The sequence below is a fragment of the Mus pahari genome, chromosome 11, assembly GCF_900095145.1.
Source record: "Mus pahari chromosome 11, PAHARI_EIJ_v1.1, whole genome shotgun sequence".
Classification (NCBI taxonomy): Eukaryota; Metazoa; Chordata; class Mammalia; order Rodentia; family Muridae; genus Mus; species Mus pahari.
This window is the reverse complement of record NC_034600.1, coordinates 9,972,336-9,980,252: the sequence shown is the minus strand read 5'-3', so window position 1 is coordinate 9,980,252 and position 7,917 is coordinate 9,972,336. Positions and strand designations below refer to the sequence as shown.

At 38.3% G+C, this 7,917-nt stretch overlaps 1 pseudogene; it reads left to right on the top strand.

Moving 5' to 3' along the window:
* The first annotated feature begins 245 nt into the window (after positions 1–245).
* On the top strand, positions 246–7,677 carry LOC110329256 (annotated as a pseudogene).
* The last annotated feature ends 240 nt before the right edge of the window (positions 7,678–7,917 follow it).

The following is a 7,917-nucleotide window of genomic DNA, read 5'->3' as shown; positions in this document are numbered from 1 at the left end:
AAGAAGAAGAAGAAGAAGAAGAAGAAGAAGAAGAAGAAGAAGAAGAAGAAGAAGAAGAAGAAGAAGAAGAAGAAGAAGAAGAAGAAGAAGAAGAAAGGAAGAAGAAAATATTATCTTAAGTGAGAATGCCCAGGCTGAGATAGACATATGTCACGTTCTCTCCTAGTGCCAATGTTCAGATCCAAGTTGTATAACTTGGAGTAACTGGAGAAACTATTAAAGTTAAAAGGAACCGTGAAGCCGGGATGGGGGCAGAGAAGAGGCTAGAACGACACAAGCGCTATCAGGGTGAGGGATGAGAGAAATGGGAGTGGCTCTTTTGGGGGAAAGGAAGCACTAGGGAGGAGCAGGAGGGAATGGCGGGTGGCGGGGGTGGAGAACAGCAGCAGTGGTTGGAAAGCCATAGGAAACATTATTTTGTATTTACTTAAAAACAAATATATGCATACAAGAATATGTGAATACATAAATAAATGAAGCTATGCCGCTCAAGGTGATAATGCTCCCACCAAAGCCGTAGACTCTCTAACAAAACCCTGGTTCTATGCATGGGAAACCTTGCTTTGAGTTGTTGGTAAGGGTTGTTCAACAGATTTGAAAAACATTATAGGTTGTTGCTCCCCTTTGTTGCCTCTCAGAATGTAAAACTCCATTGCTGAAGACAACACACACTTTGGACACGGGACTGAAAGAAATCATGCTGGAAGTAATCAAACTGGGAACCTCCTCCCTAAGGCTTGGCTCTCCTAGTGTGGGAAGGTGTTATACAAGCTGCCAAGGAAGAGAGGCAATCAGTTGTACCCAGATGTAAAACCTGTGAATCACAATGATGGCTGGACTGGCCATATCTGCAGTGTCGAAGTATCGAAACTTTTATCTTGGAGAATAATAACAGCTGTGCAATGGGACTTACAGCCTATGCACAGGAAGGACTTAGCACTGGGCACTGTAAACCTAGCCTCTACTGTGGCTAAAAGGTCATAAAGGTGAGAAGAGAACTTCCTACTGCCCTTTTCCTAAACCAATAAAATTTTCACTGTAGTCTAAACATTTTCTTGCTTTCTAATCCAGTTCAACCCTTTTACCACGTTTCTTATTCAGTAAGTGTTGTGAAGAAGTGAATTGGTACCTTGAGGGATGAAATAGGTCATGAACACAGTTTACAGGGGCACAATACTGCATGTCCATAGTAGACCTAGCTGTCATTTTCTTCTCTTCTTTGTGAAGATTGTCAGCATTGATCCTACTTCTGTGGCCTCCAATGAGAGGCAACACAAGGCTGCTGAGGCTGGAGACTGCATCTTAGTTACATCCCAAATGATAGGAGCCAGATGGAGGTTGGTAGAACCTCAGGATGTTGGCCAAGAAATCTTTACTTTCTTCTAGCATGTGGAACATAGCATTTGGCCTACCAGTGGCAACATCAGTACCAGTAATTTCAACACCTTTCTTATAGTACTGTTTCAGGAAATTTTATATCTTTATGTTTCATCCAGCAGTATCAACAACAGCTTTACCATTACAAATCCAAGCTATATAGCATGAATAAGCACACCTGCACACATACACACACAATGTATTTTCTTCTTTATTGCTTTCTATTTTGAACTGCATTCAACCAATAGTAAGAATTGTCCTTCATAATGTTTATTTTTATCATTGATTATATTTTATTATAATAAATTAAATATAGCTACCCTCTAAATTTATGAGGAGGCAGTATACAATATTGGAAAATAATACTATTGGATCATTCCCTGGTTAGTGCGTAATTAAAAACACAAAATATAAAATGTTTGTAAGTATTATTAACCCATTATTATCCCATCATCACCCCATTATTACCCCATTATCACCATTATCACCATTATTGTAACACTTCCAAGCACTTCTTTTGTAATTTACATTGTTCTTTTAGTAAACATATAAAAAAATCATGTTTTTTAAAAAGGAATTTGTAGAAGCATTATTTTATTTATTAAAATAGTTATTTTTATTTTATGTGTATGTATGTATGTATGTATGTATGTATGTACACAACTTATATATCTGATGCCCAAGGAAGTCAGAAGAGGGTGTCAGATCCCCTGGAACAGTAGTTACAGTTGGTTGTTAGTGCCATGTGGATGCTTAGAACCACACACTTGGGTTTTCTAAAAGAACAAGTGCTCTCAACTGCTGAACAATCTCTCCAGCCCCAGAATCATTGTCTTATATTCTCACAAATAACCTGCATACTTTCTTCACTTTGATGAATATGGGGAATCTTAATTCAGTAGAACTAATGTTGTAAATCTGTTTTGTTTGCCCTCATTAAAACTTCAATGATTTTTTTGTACTTTTAAAGAACTTGCTTTCCAATAACTAAATATCATCAATATGTGAAAATGTAACCAAATATATCTGGATGGAAGAAAATGAGGACAAGTGGAAGGAGCAGAGGGAGAGAAAGGATATTCAGATTAAAAGAAAAATAAAACATATTGCAATGATTGCAGATCCAGGGTTGAAGGTATATTCAAACTGATCAAAATAGAAGTTGTAGGAATAGAAATCTGCAAACATGTGAGACAAATGAGACAGCCAGTCAGTGTAATAGCCAAGTAACTGAAGAAGGCACTAACGTTGGAGAGCGAGACATAGTGCTCGGTTGGGTTTGTTTGTATCTTCCACACCTGAAATGAATTCCTACCCAAAGCAAAATTAGCAATAGCAATAAAGTTGTTCAAAGGAAGACAGGAACTTCTGAGGAATCCTAATTTCCCTTCCTGTTTTCAGAAAATCATAGCAGTCAATATCACAACATATACTAATAAATTAGCTCCTGGCCTGGAGAGATGACTCAGTGGTTTAGTGCACTTGGCTGCTCTTCTGGAGGTCCTGAGTTCAGTTCCTATCAACCACATGATGGTTCACAACCACCTGTAATAGGATCCTATATTCTCTTCTGGTATTCATGAAAACTTATATACTTTACTTATAAAGTAAATAAATATTTTAAATAAATGAATTAGCTCCTAATAGATAACATATAAATAACTTTTTAAGAACTAATAAATTACCATGTCTCTGAAAACTATTGCACTGCTTCTGGTATCCTATGTGAGCCCAGGGATACTTCAAATTTAAGAAGCTTATAACTGACCCAAGAATTTTCTTGCCATTATTTTTAATCTTCTTTATTATTTTAATATATTTGCTATTTTTCCAAAATCTCTTTTTCCATAAATTTTTCAAGACTATACCTTTGATGGGTGGTAGTGGCACATGCCTTTAATCCAGCACTTGGGAGACAGAGGCAAGAAGATCGCTGAAGCTGAGACCAGCCTGGTCTACAGAGCTCCAGGGCAGACAGCCAGGGTTACACAGAGAAACCTTGTCTCAAAAGAAAACATCCAATTGCTGAACCTCTGTCTCTAAAAAAGAAAAATCAATCAAAACGTATTTTATATAATACCTAAATTGCCAAATTGACTTGGTTAGTTCATTTACATAGGTGGTTTGTATAATATTCCTTGAGATTTTATAAATTTCCAAAGCCAAGACATAGAGAGGGAATAAAATCAAAGAAGATTTTGTGAGGGGTTCCTGTCTAAGTCAACTGTTGGCAGAAGGCTTTTGTGTGAACTATTTCCAAAATCTCAGTCTGAAAGGCAGTCAAAGGTTCCACAAAAGAATAGGCCCCAAATGGCTCACTACCTTTCACCTTTGACCCTTTGCCCAGCTGTCTCACACTTCGTAAACTTAAAATCTTTCAAGTGAAGGCTTATCAATTCTGTTTACAAATAATGTACTTATTTCTCAGGAACAGTTTGGGAAGACATACCCAAGTCACACAACCGTGAGTCCTCACAGAAACCATGGGCCACAGATTTTCTTACAATTAAGGCAAAGCTGCAACATTTTTGACTGGTTGAAATTAACCTTGGATTCTGTAGGGATCATCAATCATTTAATTTTCTGTATAATTCATCAGAGTATTAACACAAAATATGACGGCAATCAGTTGACTGCCAAATGGTTTCTTACATGGAAGAGGGAAAAAGGCAATCATTTTCACCCTCAGTATTGAAAGTTGACCTCAGGACTAAAGAGTTGGCTCAGTGCTGACAAGAGTTTGTTGCCCTTGTGGAGCATCTGAGTTCACTTCTTAGTACTGTCATGGCAGCTCACAACTTTGCCATAACTCCAGTTTCAGGCGATCATCAGACAGGCTTTTCTAGCCTCCAAGAGCACCAGGTATACATATGGTGAACACACCTACATGGAAGCAAACCACTCATGCACATAAAATAAAAACATATAAAATGGAAAAGTCAATCTCAACTCTTACATTGCCCTACATCTTGTTAATCACTATTATACAGCAAAAATTATACAATGATCTAGCTATTTACATTTCCAAGTTCTGGTCTTTTAGTTAGACTATATGTTATGTATTCACCTGGAAAACTGCCTAGCTTAAGTCCATTACCTCCAACATGTCTGAACTCAGACCTTTCAAGGCTGCAGTTTTGATCATTGCATTGCTTCTTTTTTAACAGATTAACTAACCAATTCTCACAAAGTGTTAATAAGCACAAATATAACCAGATTTTCCTTTTACCCTGCAAAAAGTTATTTTCAGCATAAATAAATCAGGGGCTTCCTAGACAGTCAGTCAGTAAAATGCTTGTTATACTAGCATGAAGCCCTGTGTTCAGATTTCCAGGACCTACTTCAATAGCCAGGCGTGGCAGTGTGTCTGTAACCACAGACCTAGAGAAGCAGAGACAGGGGAATCTCTGGACCTCACTGGCCTAGCGAATCTGTGACCTTTGAGTTCAGTGAGAGATTCAATGTCAAGAAGACCTGGTGGGTAGTGATTGAGGAAGAGATTGATGTTTCTCTGGCCTTCACCTTCATGCATATGCACATACATGAGCATTTCATCTTCATGCACACACATATACATGATCACTTATATATACACACACATACACACACACATAAACATGTACATACACTACCCACTCAAACACCAATACATACAATGAATAAAACACCCATCACATTTCAGAGGTATTTATTGAGTAATAACGATAAATAATAAGTAAATGGATTTATCATCTTAATTTCCTCATTGAGGACATCAAATTTTACCAAAGTAGTACATTCACACAACTTATCAATACTATCTACCAATTGAAAGGTAGAAGGTAAGTCACTATTGCTGAAGACACCATGAACTTCAGAAACAGGGCCCAGAGGCCACTCTTTTAGAATTGCCTGAATGCCTCCTCTTTGAGGACTACTTTTTCTGACACCAGAAGGAGCCATGCAGGCTTCAAAAGATGGAAGCAACCAACAAGCCTACCAATCTATGGTACCTAAGAACCAAAATATGAGCACCATGACATGATCCTCCCAAGGGTGCAGTAGTGGTATGCATACCTTAGGAGTAGCCAACTTAGGTACGAGTAATGGAACTAGAATCCCCCTTAACAAGAGGAATAACATGCCTGGTCCTGGGAATATCGCCAATTCCTCATTAATACTGAAGACATGGATCTTGAGGAGAACCTACCAACTTCTATGCTATCTAAGCCAGCATAATCACTAACAACAATCTTTTTATATTAAAAATATATCTTCCTTTGCCCTACTGCTGTAACCAAACAGCAGCTGCAGCCTCCCTTTTGTGTCATCATGCATCCTGTGGATCCCACATACTAATGCCTCCTGACTTCCCACCTCCCGACTTGTTGCTGTGTCACAGCCCCTAACTCCAGAGGACACTCCAGAAGACTCAACCACAGGCTATACCTGCCAGAAGACTAGATAATCTGCCTTCAGACTTTTCTCTCTCTGTTCTCCCAGCAGACCTAATTCCTCAGGCTCCTTGCTAGCACCGCAATAGGACATCAGCTGAAACATTACTTTCCTCTAGGCTACTTCTGTGGATCTCACCTGACTTTCCTCCACCTACACCCACCTGCACCCCAGCATCCAGTACCAGCAGACACTCCCTGTCAACACAACAGCTGAACAGGACAGGAAAGCAGGCAACATATAGTCATCACAAATATCTGAAAATTCAGAGAGGAAACAGAAATCAAGAAACAAAACATATACCCAACACAAACACATCCAGAAACCTGCACTTAGGCCTATAATGTTCCCAAACCAGATGCCTAGATGCCAGCTTAACAACATAATCAGTAACAGTCAGGGCAACATGACTCCACTAGAGTTCAGTTATCCTACAACATGATTATTCCAACAGAGCTGAAGTACAAGAAAAAGACTTTAAAAGGGAAACCATACAGATCCTTAAAGATAAAATGAATAAATTTCTTAAAGAAATCCAGGAAAACACAAACAAATAATTTGAAGAAATGAGTAAATCCCTTAAAATAGAGAAGGAAAAAAAGACAAAAGAATATACCTCCTTCAAGGGTACCTCATGGAACTTTGTCCAAAATTGACCACATACTCAGTCACAAAACAAATCTCAACAGATACAAGAAAATTGAAATAGCCTGCTGAATTCTATCAGATATACATCAGATAGATATATCTATCTAAAGCTGAATATAAAAAAAACCTACTGAACTTTCATAAACTGAATTGATTAAAGGCAGAAATAAAGAAGGAAATTAAAGACTTCCTAGAATTCAATGAAAATGAATGCACAATATACCCAAACTTATAAGACACATGAAAACAGTAATAAAAGTTTTTGAGATATATATACACACACAATACATATATATATACATAAATATATCACAAATATATATTACATATACATATACAAATTCTTTTGAACTATATATATGGACCTGTGTGTATGTGTTTCCAAAAAAATACCATTGAGTTTGTTTGGTATTGGGCTCTAATATTGGGCATGAGGCCCTTGAGTGAGGTTTGTGTATCCCCTGAGACGCCACCTACAAACAGTCTTAACATTTGTCGTTACANCCACAGATCATTTTAGTTCACCCCATCAAGGAAATTTCTCTTTGCAGCAGACAGAGACCATTCCAGAAAGACATAGCTAACCAAAATTTAGAGTTGTGGAGTCTAGTCTCAACAGATATTTCTACCAAATACTTTTGTACCTAAGACTCAGGGGACATTAACATTGTAGAAAAGGAATCAGGGAAATAGTAACATCAAGAGGATCAGAGAGTCTCCTAGATATATCAGAAGCTAACTGAAAGGCATTCAAGTTAAAGACCTGACTTCTGACATGGACCATAAGTAACAGTGAGTGAATCTTCATTGCTACCAAGTCTGATAGGGTCCATCAGGAGATTGATCATAAGAGAAATCATCCAGCATTTTAAACAGAAGGAACTCCTCCTTGCTGGTTTGAAATTCATGCAGTCTTCAGAGGACCTTCTTGAGCATTACATCAACATGAAGAATCGTCCCTTCTTTAGTGTTCTGGTGAAATATATGTATTCAGGGCCAGAGGCTTCTATGGTCTGGAAGAAGCTGAATGTTGTGAAAACAGGCTGGGTGATGCTTGGTGAGATCAACTCCACGGACTCTAAGCCTGGGACAATCCAAGGAGACGTTTATATCCAAGTTGGCTGGAAGATCATTCACAGCAGTGATTCTGTGGAGAGTGGAGAGAAGGAGATAAGCTTGTGGTTTCAGCCCAAGGATCTGGTGGATTATAAGAGCTGACTTGAGTGATAGGAATACACTTTGTTTCCTCTCTACTTATTCATGTTCTCACAGGCAAGGGACCATACACTCTATCCAATATTTGCTTCCTTTATCCTGGAACAAACCTCTGGAAGATGTGACTTCCTATGCTGTGTTAACTGCCACTGGTAGATTAAAATGTTCCATCTCAAAAAGAAAGAAAGAAAGAAAGAAAGAGAGAGAGAGAGAGAGAGAGAGAGAGAGAGAGAGAGAGAGAGA